Source organism: Rattus norvegicus, chromosome 6, assembly GCF_021556685.1.
Source record: "Rattus norvegicus strain SHRSP/BbbUtx chromosome 6, alternate assembly SHRSP_T2T, whole genome shotgun sequence".
NCBI lineage: Eukaryota > Metazoa > Chordata > Mammalia > Rodentia > Muridae > Rattus > Rattus norvegicus.
In genome coordinates, this window is record NC_141539.1 from 124,423,510 (window position 1) to 124,450,556 (window position 27,047).

General features: G+C 45.8%; 1 long non-coding RNA gene across 2 annotated transcripts in view; it reads left to right on the plus strand.

Moving 5' to 3' along the window:
- The first annotated feature begins 6,222 nt into the window (after positions 1-6,222).
- LOC102550434 (uncharacterized) overlaps positions 6,223-27,047 on the plus strand; it is a 39,732-nt gene continuing 18,907 nt past the window's right edge. For both annotated transcript variants that reach the window (XR_015623289.1, XR_015623290.1), the window contains exons 1-4: positions 6,223-6,322; positions 10,075-10,302; positions 25,733-25,798; positions 26,134-26,282. This is a non-coding gene — a long non-coding RNA (uncharacterized LOC102550434). The remainder of the gene's footprint in view (positions 6,323-10,074; positions 10,303-25,732; positions 25,799-26,133; positions 26,283-27,047) is intronic.

Consider the following 27,047-nt stretch of genomic DNA (forward strand, 5'->3'; position numbering starts at 1 on the left):
TCAGGCTGTGAGACACCATATAGATGTTGCAAAACATAGCTCGCACCTCCTAAGATAAGACTAAGCCTATTCTGTTCCAAATGTGAGTGACCACAGCTTTGCAACACAAGTTGTGGTTGACCAAGAATAACATGTCCTCCTGTGGAAGCTGTTTTGTGAACCTTCAAGGCATTTATCAAATACCCTGAGAAACTCAGGTCGGGGGCCTACAGAGAAGATGGGGAAACTCTGTTGTGGGCTTCAGGCATGATCTGAAGACATTCTTAGCTGTTGGATGGGGGAAGCTAATGATTTGCCAACTCAATACATCTCAAAGGTTCTACCTTTAGTTGAAAGAATGAAGGTTAGAATCAGGGCGGGCAATGAATGGTTATTACTGGGGCTGAAGAGAGCACCCCTCCCAAAAAAACCAGGCTCTCAGTTTGCTGTATTCCAACTCTCCATATTCATAAAGCTCTAACTAGTCATCCTCAAAGAATGATATTCTTAAAAATTGTGTGTGTGTGTGTGTGTGTGTGTGTGTGTGTGTACATATATACCTCATGCAATGGGGAGGTCAGAGGTTAACTTTGTAGTGTTAACTCTCTCTTTCCATTTTTTAAAAAAGATTTATTTATTATCTTCAGACACACCAGAAGAGGGCATCGGATCCCATTCCAGATGGCTGTGAGCCACCATGTGGTTGCTGGGATTTGAACTCAGGACCTCTGGAAGAGCAGTCAGTGGTCTTAACCACTGAGCCAACTCTCCAGCCCCTCTTTCCATCTTTATATGGGTTCTGGGGATCAAACACAGGCATCCAAGTCTACATAGTAAGTGTCATGCCAGCCAAGTCTTTAACATAGGTGTGGCTCTCCCCTGACTCCCTGGAACTTCACACAGAATGTGTTCCCATTGTGAGGACGAATGAAGAGAGAAGACAGGAGAGGAGAGGACGAGAGAACCTAGAAATACCCCGGAGGACACAGAAGGTGGGTTGTTCTGTAAGTATGGAGTCGAGGTGATGCTTACATTATTATCATAGGCATTTATTGAATTATTAATTTAAATGTTTAATAACAAAATAGAAGGGACATTTATTTAAAAGACCTGGCAGGAACTGTGTTGGTAGAGTACTGGCTTGTCAGGACTACATAAAACTGGAATGGTGGTGCACACCTCTAAGCCCAGCACTCTGGAGGTGGAGTACCAAGACCAGAAGTTCGAGGCCATCCTCAGCCACATAGCAAATTTGAAATAGCCTGTGCTACATGAGATTCTGCCCCAAAGCCAAAATTCCTAAATAAGTTGGCAAATTACTAGCCCATCCAAATTGCACATATTTTTTTTTAGTCTTGTCTTCCTAATTTCCTCTCTTCTTCCATCACCAAAGAAAGGAATTACCTTTCTTCCTGTGGGTTGCCAGTCTCTCCCTAGGGCCCTGTGGGTGTTCTTTGAAGTCAGGTTGATTTCATCAGCACGGGTGTGGCTTTGAGGTGAGAGCCAAGGACAGGAGAGGAAGGACATCCTTGGTACTCTCACTGGTCACAGACCAATCATGGCGTCAATAGTCAGACCAGCTTTAGGAAAGTCCACAGGCAGGCTCAGAGCTTCCTGTGTCCATAGAGACACAAACCTGGGACGCCACAACCTCGTCATCACAATACATTGTCTCTATCCTGGACAGAATGCCCAGAGGGCAGAAGTGGAACAGCTTGTCTTAGAAGACCCCAGGGTCCACCTGCCATGTGGATCAACTTTTCCCGGAGTCTTACAAAAACACATTTCATCCAACTTCCTCAGGCTAAATTTGAAGTAAAGAACTCACTTTGTCTGCAGCTGCTACTGTGGTTAGTGTGCCTTCCCTGTACACGAATCATTAAAGTCTCTCAGGCTTAATTTCCTCATCTGAAAAATGGGCATAATACCAGGCTTCCTGAATTCCAAGCCGCCCTCTGCAGTATTTCTGAACTCAGCCTATAGGTTTGAGCACGTATTCATCTTGTTGTTGTTTCTTTTATCCAAGAAGGCTGTGGAAAGACCACTGATATTTTTTAATACTGTTAGTAATAGTCACAGCTTCGGTCATGTGATTAAAATAATTTGCCAATTTAACTACCACAGTTCAATGGTTTTTAATAGACTCCCAGAACTGCACATCCATCACTACAGACATTTTCCTAATAGCCCATTAGCTGTCACTTTTGTCTTCCTTCAATTTGCCTGTCCTGTGTATTTCATACCAACGGAACATCATATGCCTTGCCTGGGATTTCCTCCTTTCACTTAGTGTCGTGTCTTCAAGGCCCATCCGTGCCAGACCTGGCACCAGCGTTTCGTTTCTTCCTTGGCCTGGTTGATATCCAGCTGTATGAATGTGTATCTTTGTATCTATTCGTTCATTCACTGACAGTTGTTCTTACTTTTGTGGTTGTGTAGTTATTTCCTGTGATTTAAGCATTCCCTCCTCAAGACTTAGGAAGTAAATGAAATTTATAAGACTCAGGAAGCAAACAAAACGTGCAGTCTCTGAGAGCTCCAGAAATTTAAAGGATTCACAAAGCCTATCTCCCTGAGGTTATCTAGGCAGAAACAAATGCTGGGAGAGGAGATACTCTGACCAGTGGAGTTGCTCTGACCAGGACAGCCGCACACAAGTCATGTGGAGAGCTCTCATGAGTCATTGTCCACTGTGGTGTGGGTTTCCTGGTAATACAGCTGATTTTGGGTTACCCAGGTCCCCACTGGTAACCCATCACCTTTATTCCTGAAATCAACCACAATGAACCCAAGTTACACTTGGCCATAATTTTTTCTTTGGTCTGTCACCCATACCCCAATCTGGAATGAGAGGACATTTGTTTATATCTCCTCAGGAAAAGCCACCCGATCCTTTCGTTTCTTATATCAATAAAACTGCTCTGAGCAGTGCCTGGGAGTTGGCATTTTCTTTCTGTTGGCTGTGTAGCCAGAGGTAGAACTACCGGCTCATGTGTTAATTTGGAAGTTGCATTTATAGCACTTTTCAGAATCTCAGGAGTATTTTATAGAGTAGCTGTCTATAGCCAGATCACCCTGAACACCTCCAGTCCCATCTAAAGTAAGAACACCATCTTACAATGCGATCGTTAGCATATGCTGACTCTAATTTCTTCATGTCCTTGTCAATGGCTTTTCTATTAGAGCCATCCTACCAAGAGTGTCTTTCTGTGCCGATGATGTACCACTTCCCCGATGTCAGTAATGGTGACCACCTTTGCCTCTTGGTGATGGTTATATCTTACTTGGGAAGATGCCTTATTCAAATCTTTTGCCATTTAAAGTTGGAATATCACTGTTTATTGTTTAATTGTAAGAGTTCAATTTATAGTCTAGGTTGAAGTGCCTTCGTGACCTGGACTAGCAGGTCATTCTTCAACAACAGGTTCCTGAGAAAGAGAGGACCAGGGAGCAGGAAGATAAGGAGACAAGTTTGAGATCGGGAGGTCTTGCATAAGCCGCATCTTATGCCAAGCTAGCTAATTAAGAAGCAAGCATCTTATACAGTTTTTAGGGGAGAAGTGGGACTGTTTCAGCAGAAAGCTATCATACAAAGGGACAAAGTCAGCAGGAAGCTAATCGAGTCATGTTGCATGAAAGGAACACAGAGTATTCTAAGTGCAGCACAGACAGCACACAGCAGTCTTGGGAGTGATAACCATAGGCCCTTAAGGGTGGGCAGAGTTAGCGTCTCAGGAACCAAAAATCAGAGCTGTGACTCCCCCAAGGCCCTGGCCCTGGGCCATTACTGGCTCTGCCAAGTATATTCCTTGTATTAGAGAAGAAATTGTGTTCCTTTTCTATACACCAGGTCCTCAGGGAAAAAGTCCCAGGGCCCTGGCCCCAGGCTATTACTGGCTCTGCCAAGCTTGTTCCTGGTTTAGAGAAGGAACTATATTCTCCATAGACCAGAGCCTCGGGGAAAGTTTTGCCCTCACCATCTTACTGGATAAATGATTTACAAATATTTTCTCCCGTTACATGGACTGTCTCTTCATTTTCTTAATGGGATCCTTTGACTCACAAATGGTAATTCTGATGGCGTTCAACTCACCTTCATTTTCTATTCATTGATTTTTTCACTGTAATGTTATAATGGAGAAAGAATTTTCTAACGCAGCATCATGACGATTTCCTTTTACTCTAAGACTCCTAGAGCTTTTATTCTGACGTTTAGGTTGGTGACCACTTCAAGTTAGTATTTCTATATAGTGTGAGGTAGGAGCCCAGCATCATTGTTCTCAGTGGCTATGAAATTGTTGCAGGTGAACTCTTGGAACTCTTCTTGACAACTAGTTGACTACATGTGGGATTATTTTTCTATGGACTCTCTATTCTCTTCCCTTCTTTAGGCTTCTCTTCACATAGAAAGTGCTGCACAATTCAATTGCATCTAAAATCAGAAAATAGAAGTCTTTCAACTTTGGTTTTCTTTCTTGAAATCATTGGGCTTGCTTTTCCATTGGAATTTGGGATCTGTTTCCCAACATCTGCAAAAGAAACTGAGAGATTCAGTAGAGTGTACATTGAATCTATACATCAACTGAGGAAGGGTCATCATCTTAACAACATTAAGTCCTTCAGCACAAGGCACAGTTCCCATTTAATTATATTTTTTTCAGAAATTACTCATAGATTGTATCCTTATTAAGTTTATACTTGTCAATTTGTTCCTATTTTGTGCTGTTGTAAAGAAGATGGTTTTCTTAGTTTTATCTTCAAAGTCCAGTCCTGGTCTACAGAAATGAAATTGCTTTTCATTCATGGCTGGTCTACAAATGAAACTCTGCTACATTTGGACATGGGTAGGGTTTGTTGTTATTTTAACGTTCTTTTGTAGGTTGTTTAGGATTTTCTCTCCCAAGATCATGCTGCATGCATTTTCTTCCTCAATCAAAATTATTAATCCTTCCTCCTCTGACTTACATGCCCCATGAAAGGATACTGTAGAGGATTTTGTCAAATTGTTACAGTAAACTTAGTTACACCATTTCTTAGCTCTCATTGTTCCTCTTAGGGAGAAAATCCCTGGACCACTCTATTCACTGCTCACAGGAAGGACACTCCTCCCTTCTCTGCTGCAGAGAGACATGCTTGGAGGGAGAGTAGCTCATTTGGGTTACCAGCACAAGGGAAGCACCTGATGTGCTTTGGCCTTTGCAAGGACTCCTGATCAGAACTTGCCTTGATGAAGGAATTCCTTCGTATGTCCCACATATGCCCTTCAGTGCAAAGAGCAGAGCACTTGAATGTATAACAGCACCCTTTGTGCAAAATGGCTCACAGCTGTCTGAGTTATTCCCGTAAGACAAAAACATGAAGTCCCACCCACTTTATGGAAGAAACTCAACCAAAGGATTGTCTGACTTGAGATCTTAGGACACTGGACACTCCATCAACAATAACAACACCAGAAGAAGAGTAAACATGTTTGGCACAGAACTTGGGCAGTCTACCCACCATGTGGGTTCCAGGAATTGAACTCAGGTTATCAATGCGAACCAGAATTCCTGAAACAACTGATTGATTAGAACTGTAGTGATTTGGAGAAATTGGAGTGTTGTAAATCCAGGGCCTAATTACTCTTTATCTTTAATTTCGAAGCTAGCCTTTGCCCCCTAAATGGCCATTCCATGCTGACCTCTGTTTGACCTAACATCCTGTGGTTAATGGATTTCCATTCACGGAAAAGTTAAGAGCATCATCAGATGGCAGAGGAGACCCATCTTTCTGTACCTTCTGATGTTTCCAACAATCAATTGTTTAAATATCTTGACTTATTCTTTGTTCTGTTACTACAAAACTCCACAATTAAAGCATTATGCTCCACACTGAAACATTATATTGAGGGTAATCTAAATGGTTTCTGGGCCGTGGACACTCATGATGTTTCCTGTAGAATATACTGTGTTTCTTATTCCTTTGAGAGAAGAGTTGTTTCTTTTGATGACACAGTGCTTAGGTGCAGTTACTCTTATCTACAGAGCCATCTCCCCTGCCTGCATGTGGCCTCTCTGAGACAACGGTTGACTATTGGACCCTACTGGGGAGAGGTATATAGCATTGTCATTGAATGGTGTACTTTGCCAATATCCCCTTTCATGTTGCATCAGAGAGATCCTGTGTGCAGCAGTCTCCATTGTGACATGAGAAGGCTCTGGGATCAAGCCAGCTGTTCTTAGGAAGTTCTGGAAGAGTGTTGGCATGGCAGCGGCCCTTCTCTTTCAACAGCACATTTGATTAACTTAAACCCCGCCTGCCACACTGGATAGCTGAAACCTGGTATCCCAGTGACCTAAGACGGGTAAGATAATTTCTTGTCTTACCTGAGTATTGGAATCATCCTCTCTTGCTATTCAGTGTCCTTCAAACACTTAGGAATGTAGCCATGGACAGCCCAAGTCCCCCATGTGACAATTTTGCTCAAAGGTAGGTCAAGTGAATATGGTGAGCCTGGGTTATAGGGTTACCATGTTATTTGGTTTTCTAAATGGCTCAAGAGAAATTAAAAACTTCATGTCAAAGAGCTAAGTCCTCAACTGAATGGGTAGGATTATGACAAAATCTTATAAAATTATTATTAGAACTGTATAAATTATTAAACTTATGAAAAAGCCTCACAAAACATTGGAGACTATTCCTAATGTTCAGGTTAAAATGTCTGAGAGTAGAAGGAAGAGAAAAACAATATTCAAGATGATTTCTATTCTAGCACCACCCACCCCCAAAGGGGAAAGAAAGAAGGCCATTAGGTTGTCATGAAACTGGACTCTTGGGTTGCAAGGCCCTGACCAGGCATAGTAACAGAAGTCAGCCTTGAGCCTTTTAACCACTGGAGGATGGTTCAGTGGGGTCTCAAGTAGGAGCTCTGCTGGAGTTGATGGCGTGAAGGAAAAGGATTACCCATCTCTTTTTGGATTTTCCAAAGTCAGTACTATGTATTTGCTTGAGATCAGGGAAGTGGTCCAAGGATATTTCTCCCTAAGAGAAACAATGAGGGAGCTCTAACAAATGGTGTCGTTAAGTTTACTGCAAAGCATTTGACAAAATTCGGCATTCTTTCAATGAATGAATGATTAATCATTTTGATTAAGGAAGAATATGCATGCAGCATGAGTCCCAGGATGTGGACTGGTCTCCTGGGAGTGCCAGCAGAAAAGCTTCCCACTGTAGTAGATCGAGAAGAGTGAACAATTCACCAGGAGAGGAGAGAACCACTGTTGGGGTCTGTTTCTTTACCTGTAACATGAACAACTTTCTCGTTATGTTAGGCTAAGGGTATAGTCCTAACAAGTTTGGTTCAGCCTTGCTCTGCAGTGGAAGTTTTTTTTTGGGGGGGGGCGAATAATAGAAGTTGTAGTGTTAAAATAATAGCAAATAGCTTTTAATCCAACGTTCGTTTTTAAAAAACTGTCTTTGAAATGGCAGTCACAGCAGAACCCACTTGTGAGAGAAGTACTTTTAGTGATGCTCGACAGGTTCCCTGAACTCAGCCCAAGGCAGAGGATTATTCTTTTGCCTGAAGAGAGTGGGAACAAAAAGAGACAAGGGGATGATTTGCAAATCTAAATCTCTGTGACCCATCTTCCAGGGAGAGGCACGAGTGTAAGCACAGAAGGGAACTGAAGGAATTCTGGGTTCTTCCCTCTTTGACATTGTGTCTGGGATTAAACCCCATACCCTAATGCATGTTGGGCTGGGGCTCAAGAGTGTGGTAGGATGGGATGGTGTGTGATGGGAGGGGACGGACATTTGACTTGAGTGATGGGTCCTTCAATCCCAAAGGCCTTGATTTTAATTATCAGCATATGTAGGCACACACATGGAGCACAGAAATTCATGAAAGCCATAGTGACTGGGACCTGAGATTTTGGGTGGAAAGTTTTACATTCAAAACATTCAAAACCAGACATGGTGGCAGATATCTTTAATCCCAGGATTTGGGAGGCAGAGGCAAGGGGATTTCTGTGAGTCTGAAGCCAGCCTGATTTACAGAGTAAGTTCCAGGACAACCAGGGCTATGTAGAGAGATCCTGTCTCAAAAAAGAAGAAAAAAAAAAAAGAAATAAAGTAGCAAAAAAAGAATACATAGCAGATACAATGAGTATTTTTAAAAATTAAATAGCAATGTTCATATAAGCCTCACACTCTAATCTAATAGACATTCAACACTGTAGGCTTTGCTTTGAATCTTAAGTTTGGGGTGTTTCCTTTCTTCTCTTTCCTTCTTTCTCTCTCTCTCTTTCTTTCTTTCTTTCTTTCATCTTTCTGTCTTTCTTACTTTTTTCCTGTCTGTCTGTCTGTCTTTTCTTTCGTTCTTCTTTCTAATAGGATGTTACCAATGGTGCTGAAGCTTCAGACCCCCACCCTGACATCAGTGTCACCTCCCCGGAGATTGTTCACTTTGACAACACTCAATCTCACAAACAAAAGCTGGGTTTTGGGGTGTGGGGTTCAAGAGAACACTGAGACAGATCTCTGGGGAATAAGTTTACTAGAAAACTTATTAACACCATGGACAGACAGACACAGAGACAGCATGGCATGGTCTCTGGAGAGAGGAATCAGACCACACAGGCAGAAGCAGGCTCTTGTTTTAATGCCTTTCCTGAGGATGGAGGATTTTCACACAAGTGTGTAGCCAGGATAAAGGGAGCAGGGAACAAGATGTGTGGTACCAATCCACAAACCCCTTCCATTGATGTTAGCTCATTTCCCAAATGAGAGATCCTGGCCCAGGGTGTTGGCCAACTGGGGACTCATAGACAAGGTCTCAGGAGGCTACCCAGGAGGGTATCTATGTCTGTGAGTGGAAGCTGCTGGAGATATTCTGTCCTAAGCAGAGGCCGGATACTCAAGGCTTCTGGCCCTTGAGGGACTGGTCGCTCAGTTCAAATATCCCTCCTTTCCCATCACACACCACTCCCTCTTATCACTCCATTCTTAAACGAGCGTCCTTAGAATCAGGAAGCTGACATTGCACTGTGTGGTTTTACACCACACACGATTTGCTAGTGTTTTCAAAGCATACCGCCATTGTCGGAGATTTGCCCCCTTGAGACTGAGACTTGGGTCTCGTGAGTCTGCCTCAAAGCTCTCCCTGGGGAAATTTTTTTTTGTATGCCTAAGAGTGGATTTGCCTAAACTTCACTGAAGAGAGAAGATAACAAAAGTGTTCACAGCCATCACACCACCCAAACTTAGTGCCTTAACCCATTGGTAATAAATGGTTGAGCTCCTGAATTTTCAATGTGGGCAGAGCACAACTCTGTCCCCAACAGCATTAGCTGAAGGGGCTCAGAAGCTAGCCTCCCCACAAGTATTCTGTAGTGACTAAGGACCCCTTTCCACCTAAGATAATTATACACAGGCTACGTGTGTAACAATATAGGACAGGTATATAGATCAAACATTGACTAACAATAAACCACAGAGAGGTTCATTTTAAGACAATTCTTTGAGAGATACGTATGTGCAGCCTTACCACATATTAAATAGGAAAGCAATTTCGCACACCACTGAGATGAATACGCTTGGCTATTTTTATATAAAGAGTGAAATCTTGCTAGTGCAGGATGTAGAGTTCGTCAAAGCGTTTCAGAGTTGACTGATGCTTTGATTTTAGGATTATTGATGCTGCGACCACTGCTTCACATAAATACATAGTGCACACGACATAAGGGTGTGTAGGGACATTTCAGAGTAAAAATGGCATTTGGAAGTCCTGCGCTATCCCAAACCAAGATTCGCTTAATGGTTTTTAATGAACTCATCAGCAATTCGAAGTTCAAGTTTTAAAATCGAGCACTGGACGGGCAGTGGTGGAACACAGTTTTAATACCTGGAAGGCAGAGGCAGGCAGATCTGAGTTTGAGGCCAGCCTGGTCTACAGAGATAGTTCCAGGATAGCCAGAGCTACACAGACAAACCCTAAAAAGAAATAAAAAACAAAACCAAGCACTGTAACACAAGGGAACCTAAAGATATAGTAATTTAATACTTACCTCTTGAAGAAAATGCCGGAACATGTTAAGTGCCTTTGTTTTCTGTAATTAGACCAGTGTGTTTCTATAGAAGAATGAAGCTATTTCTGTACAGTAAGAACAACAACAAACGCTAAAGGACTGCAGCTCATATGACACATCTGGAATATGAGGCCCGTGCTCCAGCTGCGTTCACTGGCACTGCACGGTGGGAGAGCATGCAAGGTGTGGTGAGCACAACGCTCTCTCACACTGTGACTTCAGAACCAAGGCCGCAGTGAGCTCTCTCAGTGCCCCGCAGGTGAGCAGTGTGCATAGCGCTCTGTATTCATTATGCATCCAGACTGATCTGGGGTTGCTATTTGTTCCAAAACCCTTTATTGTTGCCAAAATCGTTTGTGACTTCTATTCAGTTATAGTTTAAGAAGTTGGAGGCCGGGGCACTTAGACCTGTTTTGTTCCCCTGCAACCAATGACTACCTCAAAACACGGCTGCAAATGTCCCGAGAGAGCAGATGGACAGGGAGTTTTTATGATCTGTCTCAGAAGTTATGCACACTAGTGATGTCCCAATCTACCAACTGAGGCTGGCACAAATGTCACCCGGGTGTGGGAGTGGGGGAGACAGAGAGAAAGCATCCTAAGTTCACTTAGGAATTTGCAAAGGGAGGATCTCAGTTACGTAAGGGTAAGATGGTATGCATTTGGGACAGCTGCTTTTAGAAATACAATCCGCCACTCCACTATCCAAAGTATAGGCTGCACAGACAGACAGACAGACAGACAGACAGACAGACACGCACACCTCTCAAGACAAAACAAAACAAAAAATAAAAAGAAAGCTGGGCAGTGGGGCACATTATTTTAATCCCAGCACTCAGGAGGCAGAGGCAGGCAGATCTCTGAGTTCAAGGCCAGCCTGATCCATGGAGCAAGTTCCAAGATAGTCAGGACTACTCTGAGGGACCCTGTCTCTAAACACGAAAACATGTTGTATTACTGTTATTGTCATTGTGAAAAAGCTGTAAAAGGCAAGTATCCTTTCTCCACAGAGAATGAGGATGTTGTCTCTAAGAGGTTACCACAGGGTTCACGTGGGTCTCTGTGTGTGATGAGATGATATTTCTCCCAGATGCAGAGAACACCTTCCTCCCACACAGAACGATGAGGGACAAGCACACGAGAAGATCTTAACATCTTTCTCTCTCATAGAGAAAGGAAAAGCAAACCTGGTCCTACCCAGGACTTTAACTGCAAACTTGTTGGGGGCACAGGTTTGTCCTCTCCAGGCTCCCGAGCTCACGGGTGCTCTCGGATCTTCTCTTCAGAGCAGCATGGTGGCTGAAGGAGCACCCGGACTTGAGAAGGCTGGGTGTTCTCTGAGTGACCTTTGTTGAAATACTTCACTGGGCTTCAGTTTCCTTCCATGAACAACGATGCTAATCACAAGGCTTGCAATATTTGCAAACAGCAAACGTGTTGATTCATGGAGCTCCCTTACACTTGGCAGGTGCTTTAAAACCGTTAGCTGCCCCTCATTACAAAGTAGAATGGATTCGGAAAGCTGGAAGTGATGAGCCAGGTCCAGATCTATTTGTGAACACCCCCAGGAATACCTAACTACCAGGGGCAGATCCTTAAGACTGGACTGTCTCTTCTTTTGCTATTACAGGCATGTACTGATAGCGCTTTTGACGTGCTCCTATTCTGCAAACAAGACAGGGAGGAAGCTGGGAACGGCTTGAGTAAGGAGAATTGGAAAGATCAAAGATCTCTGGATTCCAATTCTCTTCCCAAATCCCCATCTTTCCTGGGTCTTTCTCAGGCTACAGCTCTTCACTCTGAAGATGTCTGTGAACGGAGAAGCCATGAAATGGAGGCTTCATCTTCTCCTAATGGAGAATGTTAACTGGCTGATCTTGACCAGTTCCTTGCATCCTCTACCGATATAAGTTAAAGGTCCCTATAGCTCTTTTAGTGCGGGAGTTTAGCATTTGTCTACCTGCGGGGGTGGGGGATGGGGGGACGTTTCCATAGCAATAGAAGTGTGAGGTGTTAAGTCTCCCTTTCTAGTATCCAGAACACAGCCTACTAGGAACCTCCTGAATGTGGGGAGTATTTATGCTGGAGCAGAGCCCCCTGGGGCAATCCCTGGAATCATCAAGTTTGGAACAGGGTGCCACATTGGATGGCTAAAGACTCTGAAGGCAGATGGTTCTTGCTGCTGTGACCGTCCATGTCTGTCTGGGCACCCTCCTCAGGGGCTGTGAGTTATATTCATTTCTTCTCCGGACCCCGGGAAAACACATGAGCTGGCCGTGAGCTCTCCGGGGACTTTTGTTTGCTTTTTGTTTTCCTCATTTTTTGAGACCAGAGCTCTCAAACCACCAAGGTACGCACGTTGACAGCTAGACTGCGGCCTCTGACAGTAACTGTCCCTCTGCATAAACCCTCTACACCTTGGGATAGAAACGGCTCCACCAGGGGGCAGTGCAAGAAAATCGATATGAGGACCAGAGGAGATGCTCTCCCTGGCAAGCATCTTAACTAGGCGCCTGGCTGAGCAGCGCGATACCCTCAGCGGGTGGAGCCCCAGCGCTTTGATGTCGCGCGGCCACACGGTGGCGCTGCCGCACCGCCCTCCAGTAGACGACACAGGGCTAGGCATGCCCCAGGCAGAGACAGGCCAGGGTGCAGATCATGCACCTCAACTCTCCCCTTGATGGCCAGTTGACCCAGTGTCCACCTTTATGCCTTACGACACATTCGCCGCCCTGCACTTGAGCCTCTTGGAGGTCGGGAAGCGGAGGCTGAAAGAATTAGGAATCCTGGGTTTAGCTTCAATGGCTAACCCTGTGGCAAGACATTTTCCTGAAGGGAAAAGAAGAAAGCTGTGAGAGAAAAGAGCCATACAACCTGCGAGATCAAAGTTAAACCGTTTTGTACGGAGCATGGACAGAGTCAGTATTGGTCCTAGCAGCAGTGACCAGAGCTGACGGCCAATGTCTGCAACCAGCTCTGTGGACGTCTCACGACAGAACGCTACTCCCAAGCTTTCAGTCGGAAAAGAAACCCCCTAATTCCTTCTTTCCCTCCTTAGAAGTAGGAAAGTGGAAATGCCTTTAACAGTTCCGATCTTAAAGACCAACAAGGGAAATCAATGACTTTGGAGGTGACAGTAGCAAGATGAAAGGAACAGAGATCTCCGAGTCAGTTCTCGGGGCAGGCTCTCTTACCTAAAGATGGTTGTCCGAGCAAAATGGATGGTCTTTAAGCCACTGCGCTTGGAGGTCCAGGGGTTTGGTGGTTTTTCTATTGCCGTAATGAATAAGAGAGATGGATCAATTTGTTTTTTAAAAACTCAAGTCTTTGTTTTGGCTCAAGCAAAGTTTTTGAGGTTTGTCTGTAGTTGGTTGGTTCTGTGGTGAGACAAAATCACGGTAGAAGCACACAGAATAGGAGGCCTGCTATTCTCAAGGTGTCTGGAAGAGCGGGCGGGGGCTATATTCCCAATACCTTCTTCAAGGGCAGGCCCTTAACAGCTTACTTCTTCCCACCAGGTCCCGACCTCCCAGTAGTGCATTGGGTGGGACCCAAGCCTTTAGCACACGGTCCTTTGGCAGACACCAACAGTATATAGCAAGGGAGATGGCCACCTGTTTGGTATGGCACCATACCACAATTGATGTAGGTTCATTGGAGGCAAACGCAACAATATCCTGGTGGCAGAATTACCTACTACTGCATCTGATCAGGTAATAGGATCCTTGGTTAAGTGGGTAAGATAGGGAGTGTCGATTGTCAACTTGAGAGGCTATAGAATCACCTAGGGGGCAGGCCTCCAAACACAACTGCAAGCGATTATCCTGATTAGGTTAACAGAGGGAGGACGGCCTGCCCTGAAGGTGGGTAGCACCACTCCTTGGCTTTAGGTCCTGGGCTGCACATAAAGGAGAAAGCTAGCTGAGCAGAATCACTCATACTCCTCTGCTTCCTGCCTGCTGGTGCACTGTGACCAGTTTCCTCAAGCCCTTGCCACCACAGCTTCCCTGCTGTGATGGGCTGTACCCTGGAACTGTGAGCCAAGACAAGTCTTTTCTCCATTAAGTTACTTGTGTCAGGATATTCTATCACAGTAATGGGGGAGTGACTACCACAGTAGGAGAAGGGAGGTTTCAGGGAAAGAGGAAAAGGACCCGAGTGCTCAACACAAAACAAGGCATTAGGCTCTGAAGTTGCTTTCTGCTAAGTGTGTGTGTGTGTGTGTGTGTGTGTATGTGTGTGTGTGTGTGTGTATAAACACATGTGTATATACATGTATGCAAGTATACATAGAAATGTGCATATATATGTACACATATATACACATATACATATGTATACATATGTGTTTGTAAACATAGATATGTACATATATACAAATATGTATATATGTGTGTGCATATATGCAGACATGTGCATATACACATCTACATACATATACACACAGATATTTGCATACACATATGTGTGCTTATATATGTGTATATATACATGTATACATAGACATGTGCATGTATACATATATATGCACACACATGCCATCTGCACACTATTAGCACTACCCTCTTTATCAAGAAAAATAAGCTTAAATAGTTCTTAGTAAATTGTCTGGGGAAGGTTTAGAAAGCAATTTTCAAAGCTCAGAATCTGTCATAAGTTTACTTTCTCTGGTTTGAACACCATTCAAAGCTAACACACACACACACACACACACACACACACACACACACACACACACTATGGATAATATCTTACCACATATTTTCTCAGAGAACTGCTACAGTCTGCTCGACCATTTGCACCCCCTCTTCCTGAATCATGTCTTTATTGCATCAAAGAGGTCAGGCTAAAACTTCATTCCTAATCAATCTCCAATAGTCCCTTGAGGGGACCTCTTGTACCCTTGTCACCACAGGCCCTTGTTGCTCACTGCTGACTTCTTCAGTTCCACTCTGGGGCTGAGTTTACAGCCACGCCCCTTCTGGGTTTGATCTGACTCTGCGGTGCTTTCTGACTACTTATACCTTTCCTCTTGAGTATCCCTGTTCACTCCAGGGCGCTGCCCAAGGCTGTGTCTGCCTTAGTGAGGCTCTCTCACCTCCTGGCCGACTTCTCTCAGCCTCTGCTTCTGCACATCTTATGGTTTCCCTCCAGCATCCTCACGTCCGCCTGCTGCCTGGTTTTCCCTCCACCAAGTGGCCCCAAGTTGTAACCAATGTCCACACCCCACTGCTCTCCTCTTGCTCTGTGCTTTGCTCCAGGGCACTGGTTCTCAACCTGTGGGTCACAACCCCCGATTACGATTCACAAGAGTAGCAGAATTACAGTTATGAAGTAGTAAGAAAACAGTTTTATGGTTGGGGGTCACCGCCACAGGAGGGACTGTATGAAAGGGTGGCAGCATTAGGAAGGTTAAGAACCACTGCTCTAGAGATTTTTATGGTTTTCAACCTCCCTATTTTTCCCCCAGAGAATTATGACTAACATAGGCATAAGTCTCTCTCTGTCTGGCCAACTCATTAAAAAAGAGGAAAGAAAAAAAAAAAAAGAAGAAGCTCCTTCCTCTTCTCCAGCCACACACAATCCTGATCCGAGTATCCCTTTGCTGAAATCTCTGAGCATCTTTTTACCAGCCTGTGCACATCTCTGTTGCCATGGTTACCGGGCTCCTGGGGACCTACGTCTGCGCCCTCCATCTCCTATGAATCTACCACTTGCCCACAACACCTCCACCCCAGCTATTCATTCCCAGCCACTTGGTGTTCACGGAATGGGCCCAGCTCAGCCCTTCGTCTGGGCTGCTCCTTCACAGCTCTGTCCTCATGGAGACCTCCAGCCTCTCTCTTCACTCTGCCCAGTGGCTGCTGGCTCTCCAGGCTTGGAGCTACCTCTTGCTTCTTCTGGGGCCTGTCCTGGTCAGGGGCTCCTAGAACACTTGGTGGTACTCCTTTGGGGGGCAAGCATGCAGGCAGCATGCAGTTGTGTTACTGGGTGAGCATGCGGGAGGCAGGCTCAGTGAATTTTGTGAAGTGGTCAGCCATCGCTCATTAAACAGGGCAGACCCTGAGGAGCAGTTTGGTGGCCGAGGGAGTAACAGTGGTAGACTGCGTAGGCAGTATGAGGCCGTGTTCAATCCCACACCAACACTACAAGAAACAAATAAGCAGCGGTTCATGTGCAGCCAAGACAGCCGTTGGCGTGTCTATCTGTCCAGCAGCCAACGAGGGTACTTGTGCTGAGGATAAAAACCATGTAGCTTTCAAGCGCTTTGACGACACTTAGCTGTGTCCCCTGTGATTGCCCCTGCTAGTCGACTGAATGGCTCTGATTACTATGGCAGCCCAAGTGGATGAGCAGACAGTCCTTCAGAGGAAGCTCTTAGGGACAGACTGAAAGACGGAATGCTGTGGTCTAAGACTCACTTCATGGCTACTCACAGCTAATTGGCTGCAACTGGCCATATGGTTCCCTCCCCCCCAAATACAAGGGGACTGGGAAGTACAATCCTGGCAGAAGGTGGGAACTTAGAAACCCTAGGCATGGCACTTAGGACCAATTGATTGGAGACCAAAAGGAAGTCTGCCATGAGGGGGAAAGGGAGGCTTTCTGAGAATGAGGCAACTGACTGCTCTTCAAACACAATGGGTCTGACTTTTGGCTGGCCTTCAATAGAGCAAGCCACCGGCTTCAGTCACTTGTCTCATTGCTGTGACAAAATAGCAGATAAAAAGTGGCTTAGAGAAAGAAGGGTTTCAGGGGCTGGCAGTTCGAGGGCACCATCTGTCATGGTGAGGAAACCACGGCTGGAGGAGCTCGGGGTCACACTGCATCCACGGTCAGGAAGCAGAGCATTAAATACTTGGTGTTTGGGTTGCTTCCTCCTCTTTGTATTTTAAAATGATGTGCATGTGTGTGTGTGGTGTGTGCATGCACGTGGGTTTGTGTGGTTACATGAATGTGGGCCCCTGCACATGTGTAGGTGCTCGAGCATCTGTGTGAACACACATGCAAGTCAGGCTGCCATTGCGTTTGTTCCTTAACCATCCTCTCATCTGAACTTACAGTTGGCTAGTCTAACTAGACAGCTCGCTCCTCCTAAACAGGGAATACGGGCAGCCACCATGTTTGCCCAGCATCTACATGGGTGCAGGGGATGGGGATCAGAACTCTATTCCCCACACTTACAAGACAAGTACTTCACCTGCGGGGCCATCTTCCCGGCACTCCTCCCCTTCCTTTTTTATTCCGTCCAGTGCTTAGAATGATCTTCCTCTTCTCGCTTGGACTGGCCTAGGTAATTCCTCACACATGCCCAGAGGTTGGTCTCCTAGGTGACTGAATCCTGTCACTCAACAACCAATATTAACCATCACAGCCCCCGAGGAGTGCTCTGCTATTCTCTAAGCATTTAGTCTCCGTGGCTACCAAACCCCACCCAGCCTTACTACTCCATAAAATCCACCCATGGGATGTATGACCAGCGGGGACATGGAGTCATGTTTTCCATAACACAAAACTCTATGCTTTCGGATGGCCTCCCGCCATGTTGTGTTGATGTAACCCCTCCTCCCTGGTGCCCAATCCTTTGGGTTCACAGCCAACCTAAACCCTTTCCCTGCGTTCTCATCACATGGACTCAGCATTCACTTAGTGTTTACTGGATCTTCCCAAGGTACTCCACACCTGGAATACACACACACACACACACACACACACACACACACACACACACACACACAGAGAGAGAGAGAGAGAGAGAGAGAGAGAGAGAGAGAGAGAGAGAGAGAATGCAAAAGGAGGTAGAAGCATAAGAAAGGCGCAGTCCTGTTTTGAGCCTATCAAGGCATCCAGTAAATGCTTACTTTGAATCAAATCATCCTGCAAACTCCTTCCAATGTCTGTGAGATGAGTTCAGGGGGTGGGTGGGGGGAGAAGGGTTTGTCAATGGCCAAAGAAAAGAGGGGGACTTCACTCACATTGGTTCTCGACTCTAGGCGGGGACGGCTGGGATTGCAGACGTCGAGTAAGAATAAGGTAAGGTGGGGCTGATGAAAGGGGAGAACATTTGAGAGAGAGAGAGAGAGAGAGAGAGAGAGAGAGAGAGAGAGAGAGAGAGAGAGAGAGAGAGTCTTGGTCAGGTTAGCCTTCTATTATAGTTTGGTACAAAACATCTCCCCAGTTATTAGCATGTGCACCCACAGATCAGAGCAGGCGGAACCCAAAGACGCAGAGAGCAAAGGTATAACACAGCAGGAAGAGCAAGACGCCCAGCCTTTCCACCTCATTCCCGCTATGCAGAAGATACATTGTAGACACATGGGAGGACTGGGTGCTTTCAGCACGAGTAAGCTTCAAGCACCTGAAAAGTGAGCCAGGCAGCATCATGGTTCTCCCGAATACACCATAGGCATTATCTACAGCAGAACTAGAGGGACACTAGTCATGTGTTGCCCAGTGAGTGGTCAATATTGATGACTTTAAGTTGCGGTTCTTAACCTTCCTAAAGCTGCAATCCTTAAATACAGTTCGTGTTGTGCTGACCCCAAATCATAACATCATTTCGTTGCTACTTCACTACTCTAATTTTGCTACTGCTATGAATCATAATGTGAATATCTGATGTATGACCCCTCCTCCCAAAGAGGCTGAGACTCACAGGTTGAGAACCCATTGTTTTATGTGAACTGAGAGCAAGTGGTGTTGCAGGGTTGATTTGGGGGTCTTTTCAGCAGTGCTGGGACACATGAAAGAACATCTGTATCTGTTTGATAAGTACGTCATCATCTCTGGTTAAGTCACAGCTCCACAGACGTGACTCTGCCCTATGTCTCTCTACCGTGCAGTACAGAAGCCTGTAGTAAGCCGTTACCCCCAGTATGTGACACACAGCTATGGGGACCAAACATCTGAACGCTATTCTATTTTAGACACTGTCTTGCTTTACAGTCCAAGCTGACCTGGAACTTGTGATCCTCCTGCCTCAGCCTCTCTCAGCTGGAGTTATAGACATGCGCACTGCACGGACTTAACGACTGGATTTGTAATTAAACTGAATCATGCTATAAATGCAAAACACGCATCGGATTTCCAAGGCAGGAGAAAGAGAAAACAATGTAAAATGTCTTGTTAACATCTTTCTATTGGCCAGCATTCTATCGACTAGCATCGATCAATGTCTCTAATATATTGTATTAAGTGATGTTCATTCTTTATGATAATTCTACCAAACCTTCTGACTTTTAAGAAATGCGGTTACTAGGGGAAAAAAAACCTAAGCTAACCTATGGATTACAGCAGATTCTTATGCAGGACTCTAGAAGCCTAGGGTGGATTTGGGTAAGATTAGCGGTCTCACATTTCACTGACAAAGCTGCAAATTATAGCATTTGACCAAATCCTACCCGGGGAAAATTCTCACAAAGTTGGCATTTGAAGTCAGGCATGTTTAATTTTTGTTTCTCCATATTTGCTTTTTATGCTTTTCCTCCTAACTTACGACTACAAACAAAATGAAAAGCGGCTTTTAAAAAAAATGTTGTGTGTGCGCTGGGGATTGAACTCGGAAGCTTCAAGCATGCTAATCACGTGTCCCAACACCGAGAAACACTCCCAGCCCCCATAAACTGATCTCCGAACCTAAATTACATCACACTTGCGGCTCTGTATTTTACACACACACACACACACACACACACACACACACTCCTCTACAGGGACCAGCATTCTCCCATGTGTAAAGAGACATGCCTGATTGCTAGATTAAGCAACAGAAATTAATTATTACAGTAATTACTCAGCCACTAAATGTTTGAATGCTAGACCCGACATAGCTGTCCTGGGAGCCACCTTCAGCTTTTGAATATATTAGCTTTGACAAGGCAGCTAGAGCAATGTATTTTTAAGCTGCTTTCTGGGGCTGCACTGTGCCAGGGAGAGCCAGGTGCATCTGCTGTGGTTGGAGGAGGGGCCTCAAGACCCAGGGAGAGAAATACACCGACTTCCAGCATCCAGGTCTCTGGGCCTGAAATCAATGTCTGAAAGTAAAAACCTTCAGCCTTCAGGGTGGCCACTTAGCGGAGGGTGGACAGGTGCCCAGCCTGGTGATGGTTGAGACTGGAAAATAGCTGGTATGAAGGGCTCAAATACTTGTTTTGAAGCAAGGCAGCTGTCAATCGAAAATCTCAATCATACTAAGGGAGCCAGGAGCTGTCCTGTCTGAGCGATTAAGCCAACACCTTTGGATTTCTTTCATCAGATCTTGGGCCTCTGGGTCCCCAGGGGCCAACTCTGCTTTTTTTTTCCTTCCCCTTAGGACAGCCCCTATTCACGGTGAAGACAGTCCTCCTTCAGGGACACTGTCACCTCAGGACTTAAGAGTTCAAAAGGTGATTATGCCACCGTGGGCCTTGTCTCCTGTGTGAAGACACTGCCTTTACTGAAACTGGCCCAGATGGTTGCAGGAGCAAAACTGCGACGTGAAAACCTTTACCAAGTCTTTCATTGCACCTCGAGGTGCAGTTTGAGCTCAAACCATGGGGGTTCCAGCAGAACGTTTTATGCTTGTGTTTCATAAATCCACCCAGATAAACCAGATAGCAACGTCTGGGGTCATCAGTTAATCCCCCTGGTCACAAACCTTCTGGTCTTGCTTTAGAACCCATCAGTTCTGCCCAGGAAAAGTCTAGAAACTATGAGCCCAGGTGTCTAAAAGGAGGAGGTGTTCCCTCTGAAGCTTCCTCACTTTGGGCCAAGGTAAAGAGTCCTTCTCTTGCTCCAGTCAGTGAGGCTTCCACACAAGCCTAGAATCATTTACCCCAGCTGAGTCCTGTTTCCCTTAAAGTGTATCATTGTCTATTAATACAGAGCAATTATTAATAATGGACACTGCATCGGAATCTCTGAGGCTCTGGGTTGAACATCCTAGGCTGTTATTTTATTTAACCCTTACCTAGTCGTTTCAAATCTATTTCTTGAGTGACTGTGAACTTGACAGATCCGTCAGGAGGCTCCCACTCCATTCTACGACCAGGGAGGTTGTATCGGGAAGCACATAGGACCTAGGCACCTTTACTGGCTGTGACCGTGGCTACGGCAGGGCTGGAAAACACCCTTCTCTCATGTCTTCTGGCTAGGAGGGCCCTTTCTACCAGTAGGGAAGTTTGTCTTGAAGGATGGAGACAGCTAGGGACGAGTTATTGGCCTTTAAGGTTCACACAGATAATTCTGAACTGTGGGCCACACCGTCCCTCCGAGATGCGCCATTGGGAGTGTCTTGACAGCCTCTCTGCGGGGTGGGGAGGATTGTTCTTTCTTTGTGTGAATCTCACCTTCCCCTCCTACTTCCTTGACCATGATGACCCAACCCTACACCACCTACCACCTTCCTTTACCACCCTACACCGTTGCCCACGAATCACACCCTCACCTCACGAGGGCTCTTTCTCCACCTGACGCCAAACTTCATTGCGACCACATCTTACCCACGCAAGTGTCAGCAAGTTGCCTGGAAACATCTCAGTCCTGTGTGGCAGAGCCAGGTCCCCTATCCGTTTGTTTGACCCCAGAGCACTTAGTGGAGTAGGGACCTGTAGGGTGCTGTGGGAATGTGGTGTGGGCACCTCTCCCCGAGAGCTGTCTCTCTTCTGTGGTAGCTGAGAATAGCCTCACCCGTGTCCATAGTACCGTCCTTGGCTACAGAAAGTATTTCCTGAAGTCTCGTGTTCTCCATATCCATCTGTCCAGGGTTAGATGGGTCTCACTGACAGAATATGGAGTCAAAGAAGAAACCCACGCAGATGTTTTTCTCCTGGAGGAAAGTGACTTAGAGTGGGGCTTTAGGGAAATGATGCCTGCAGCCCCTGCCCCTCGGCGTGTGCACGCATGTACAGGTCGGGGCTAAGGAACCCCAGGGGTTTGCCAGTCTCCACCTCCCTGGGGCTGAGACTATATAGATGCACATCATCTCATCCTTCAAGGGAACACACTCAGATCTTCAAACTTCTAAGGCAAGCACACTTTCATTTGGGCCATTTCTCCAGCCCCATGACCGAGTCCTAAAGTTGTGAGACTAACCCCAGGGCTTTCCATACTTCACGGTCATTCCAGCACCACTTCCTAACCATACCTCCACCAAAGTAACCAGTAGCCCAGGCCTCAGATCCCTAAACAGGCGTCAGGGAGCCCGAACCCAACATTATTCCCCTGGTGTCGCAACTGACTCACGAGGTAGCAATTTCCATGGCCAATTAGTGGGTAGAAGTCTTCGGAGTCTGCCTTGTAGACAGAAATAAACTTTGGGAAACTGTTCAACACATCAACCTTCTTAGATTTCAGATGGCCCCGTGGCAGAAAGCAGTATGCCGTTTGGCAGTTAGGTTACTGTAGTTGGCAAGAATGGCTCACAGTTGCCACAAAAGTACAGGAATGTGGCCTTTTTTAAAAAAAATATGGTTTTCCCAGCATCATGAATGGAGGATTGAAGTTCAACTTCCTCCCCTCTGAGCTCGTCAGTTTTTGGTTAGATTGCTTTTCTTCTTTTTAAATTACATTTTGGGAAGTAGAATTCTGGGCACGTATTTCTGGTTGTCTTGGAAATGCAAGCCTGAGATCCCTAGGAAAGAAAGCTATGATCCCGGGGCACCCCTCCGCCCCTCTGCTGTGGTCCGTCTGGCCTTCTTGATCCTCTCCCTTGCTGGGTAAGACCAGATCTAAGACTCTAGATCTTTCCCTGGGGTTGGCAAAGAGAGAAAGCAATCTTTTTTTTTTTTTTTTTTTTTTTTTTTTTTGGAGCTGGGGACCGAACCCAGGGCCTTGTGCTTGCTAGGCAAGCGCTCTACCACTGAGCTAAATCCCCAACCCCAGCAATCTTTAATTTCTGAAAGTTTCTTTCACTCATCTATTCCTCCATCCATTCATCCCACCACCCCCCAACACCCAACTCATTAATTTGTTGAGTATCTACTCTGTGCTAGGAAGTCCTTTAGGTGGTCCCTAGGACGCGGTGACAAATAACGTTCAGGACTTCTCTCGAGCCTTCCAGGCTAGCAGAGAATAGCTGATGTGCAAATCGTTTTACAGATACTTAGTTCAGATGGTGAAAGGCGCCTTAAGGACAGCCTGAGGTGCTATGTGAGTTCCCTAAAGATGTGGCAACCACACAGAGAGAGGACATCAACCAAATAGAACGGGGAAGGAGATACATCACTTCTGCTCTCTTCCACAGGAGGCTGTGTAACAGTCTGCGGGGTCAGAGGGAGTTGAGCACTGTACCCTGGAGCCACCTCTTCCACGTCTTGTGTTTATGATGTGCAGGCAGTGACCTTGTTCTCCAGTGAGCTCTTCTGGACTGAGTAACTCACAAGGGTGTCTGTAAACTACTTAGGAGCTTTTGGACGGTCCCGCCCTTTCTCCACATGCTCAAAGCACTTGCTAGCTCTCTGCGCCTGCAGTCACATTCGGTTAATCCCTCCGTGGTGTCATAACTCTGTATCTTAGGAGAGGAGAAACTCAGACATATTCTCACCGCCATTCTGTTTTTCTCCCACGTCAGCCTTCCGGTTGGTCAGTCATGGGGTTTTGCAGAGTAAGGAGGGGAATGGTGAGAATAAGTTCTCTAGACCCAAGAAAACTTAGGAATCAATTTAATCCCACTTATAATGAAAATAATGAATACTATGGCATATCTTCTATACAAAACACACACGCCCCTACTTCCTTGCATGTTCACCATGTATGCCAGGACTCATATGTTCTATGCTCACAGCAGACATTATTAATCAATCACGATACTTTTTATCAAACTGAACCTTCAGGAACACTCTCAATTCAACATTTTAGGCTTCATACTTCACTAAGGTTGGTGCAGGATATGAAATGCATTTGCCAGCCCGCGCTTGACTTCAATCAAGTGAGTCAACCTGGGAAGAGTGTCCAAGTAACTTACTCAGGTTGCGGATCCAAGCTTTCTGGAGGCAAATTTCCTCTTTATCCTGAGAAGATGGTTTTCAGTTTTTCCTAGTGTCCTCATGGTTCCTGGTACCCTCCTCAGGTCTCAGTGCCCCTACCTCAGATTCTGACCAGATTGTGTATTTTCTTGGACTCTCTCCTATCTTCCTTTGGTGACAGAAGACGTACAAGATGATCAGGTTCCAAGAAACTCGCTGTTCAATTCAGAGTTTCTCCTTCTGTTAGGGAATCATCACCCCAAAGGGTCTGAGAGACACGGATGGCACAACTTAACGACTGTAGCAAAACAACTGGACTTTGACTCGATAGTGTCTGTTTCCGGCCACACTGTCCGCCACTAGCAAAGATTCCCTTGTCTCCCATGAGCTTGGCGCGTTTCGAGTACTTGATTTAGATTACAAGCGGAAGGCTCAAGAAGAGCACAACTGGGTGAGGGTGGGGTGGAGGACAAGACTTAAGTATGGTTTCTGGTCCCTGCCCTAGACCTCAAGACACGGGGCTGCCCCAATCTCTTGGAGGCGGCAAGCTCTTGGTACTCAATTTGCAATGCTTTGATTCGCATGTACACTAGGGGGCGCAAGTAGGCTTGTTTTCCACCACGGCTCTAAGAAATCCAATGCAACTCTAGGGGATGGGGTATAGGAGGGCAGTCAGGAGCCACACTGTCTCTGAAAAGTGCTGAGGGTAAACAGACGTCTGAGGATGGGGTCTAAAAAGGAGGGTAACACGCTCATGAATTGCTCGAAGCTGTTTTCTGTATTTGTTTTCCCCGATCAGCCTTGGAACTTTGAGCTAGGGCTAAAAGGGCAAGTTATGTAAGGGCCTGGGCTGCTGCCATATTAGGCTGCCAGGCTCTCAGCCTCAGGGTGAGTCAACACCTGGGAGCTGGTGGCCTAGAGCGGCGCTTTCAAGTTGGCTGAGACTGAACCACTACAGTAAAGCCAGTGTTTGACCCATTCCTGAGCCAGGCAGGCGGGCAGGAGACTCAGGTCTATGGAAAGAAAGGCCCTACATACCTTTGCTCTGGAAAGACGGGTCGTGCTTTGGGCCCCAAATTGCAAGAACTCTTTTACCAAACAGACCTGTGCGCCACTGACCTACTTTTTCCGTAAAGTAGACAGAAGCCAGCCCAGGAGTACACAGCCTTCTTTTCCACCCGATTCCTCCAATGCCTCCAACAGTGGCCTTGCTGTCCCAGGCCAGGGAACTACGGGTGTGGACCGTACTTTCCTGGCCCACCGAAGGGAAATGAGCGGAGGAAATCTGCACAAGGGTTTTTACTGCCAAATATTTCTTTCCCTAGGAAGACAGTACATTCAAACCACTGAGTGGAGACTGGAGTTAGGCCAGCCATAAACTATCCTAATGAAGACTATTCGGGAACTACAATTACTGTTGACTTCAGAATGCAAACATGAACTTTAGACAGCGATCCCTATCAGCCGGTGAGGCCGGGCACAGATGCCGATCACTGTTTTCTGCCGTTGCTTAGCAATGGAAAATGAACTGTTCCTGCCTCTTATCACGGGGGGTGGAGGTAGGACAATGAGCTTTATTGGACTGAATAGATATAAAATTAGTTTATTTTTTTCTCACTTGGAGAAGGCAATTGGTAATAAAGAGAATGTCTTGGAAGAGGGCACCCACAGAAGTTGGGGGAGGAGGGTCGCCTCCCTTTTCTCTACCTCCACGGATCCTAACCAGCCTTGGGTTTTCCTCCACAGATAAAAGTTTGAATTTTGCCCGGGAGGGACCCTCCAGAATTATCATTAAAGAAAATATACACAAAGGTAAACCACAGACCAGCGTGAAAATGAGATGAAGAATGAAGTCTTAGTAACAAGGAGGTTAAGGGTGCCCCAAAACCCACTGACCAGGATAAATAACTGAATGTAATGTTGAATATAGACATCTTAGGGTCTCTGTGCTTGGCACTGTATTAGATCATATGTTAGATGATATGTGTTGATTTGTGGGTAAAAGAAATATTGTAGAAAATCAAAATTGGTACCCTCCCCCCAATTCACAGTGAAGAAGATACACAAGTGTAAAGCCATTTCTCCCCTTTAGTCTCAAGCTCCTGTGTGGTATGTGATTTTTCTCCTGTCTCTCTCACACATTATAGAACAGAAGGGTCCCATGCTGCCCTCTCCACAACAGAGTGTGGTGATATCCACTGGAAGGTCTTGTTGTCTCACAGAGGAACTTCCTCCTTCTGTAGGGAGGGTCTCCTTCTACAGTCCTTGTGCTGACCTCACCTGAACCTATAGCGAGGTAAGTGGCTTTGGTGCGAGAAACCCACGGATGCTTCCTGGGGAGGACCTTAGCCTCCACTAACATACATGGTCGGCTAGAAATTGCCAGATACACTGTTCCCGAAACAACAGGCTGAGCACAGGGCTGGCAGCTGATGGCAAAACCACCCCCTTCCTATGCTTTCTGAACAAGGACTCAACTGTGTAGCTGGTCAGACTCTGACTCACAGTCATCCTGAACCAACCTTCTCAATGCTGGGATTATAGGTGTGGGCCACCACTCCTGACCATCCCTTTTATCACCAGCATTCATGGTAATTGTGCCCATTGAGAAGTTTTGGATAAAATCACATGGACTTGTCAATAGCAAATCTTTTTTTATTATTTATTTAAAATCAATACATAGGGTTTGACTCAATGCACATTAGGGTAAATATCGAAGCCTAAAGATGTCCACTTCATTCCTAGAACCCATCACTATGACCTCATACCACAGAAAGATTTTGCAGATGGAATTGGATTAAGGATTTTTGAGATATAAATCCTGGGCTCTTCTTTTTGGTGACAAAGGTTCTTATGGAGAAGAAAGGCCAAGTTTCAACGGTAACGGGGAAAGATCTAAAGACACTAGGCTTCTGGAGTTAACAAGAGAGCAAGAGGCCATGAGCCCCAAAACCCAGAAGAGTCAGAAACACACTCTCTCCAAGTGCTTCCCCAAGAAACACATCTCCTTCCCATCTTGACTTTAGCCAGGGGAAGGAAACAGTAGAATTCTGACCTCTGG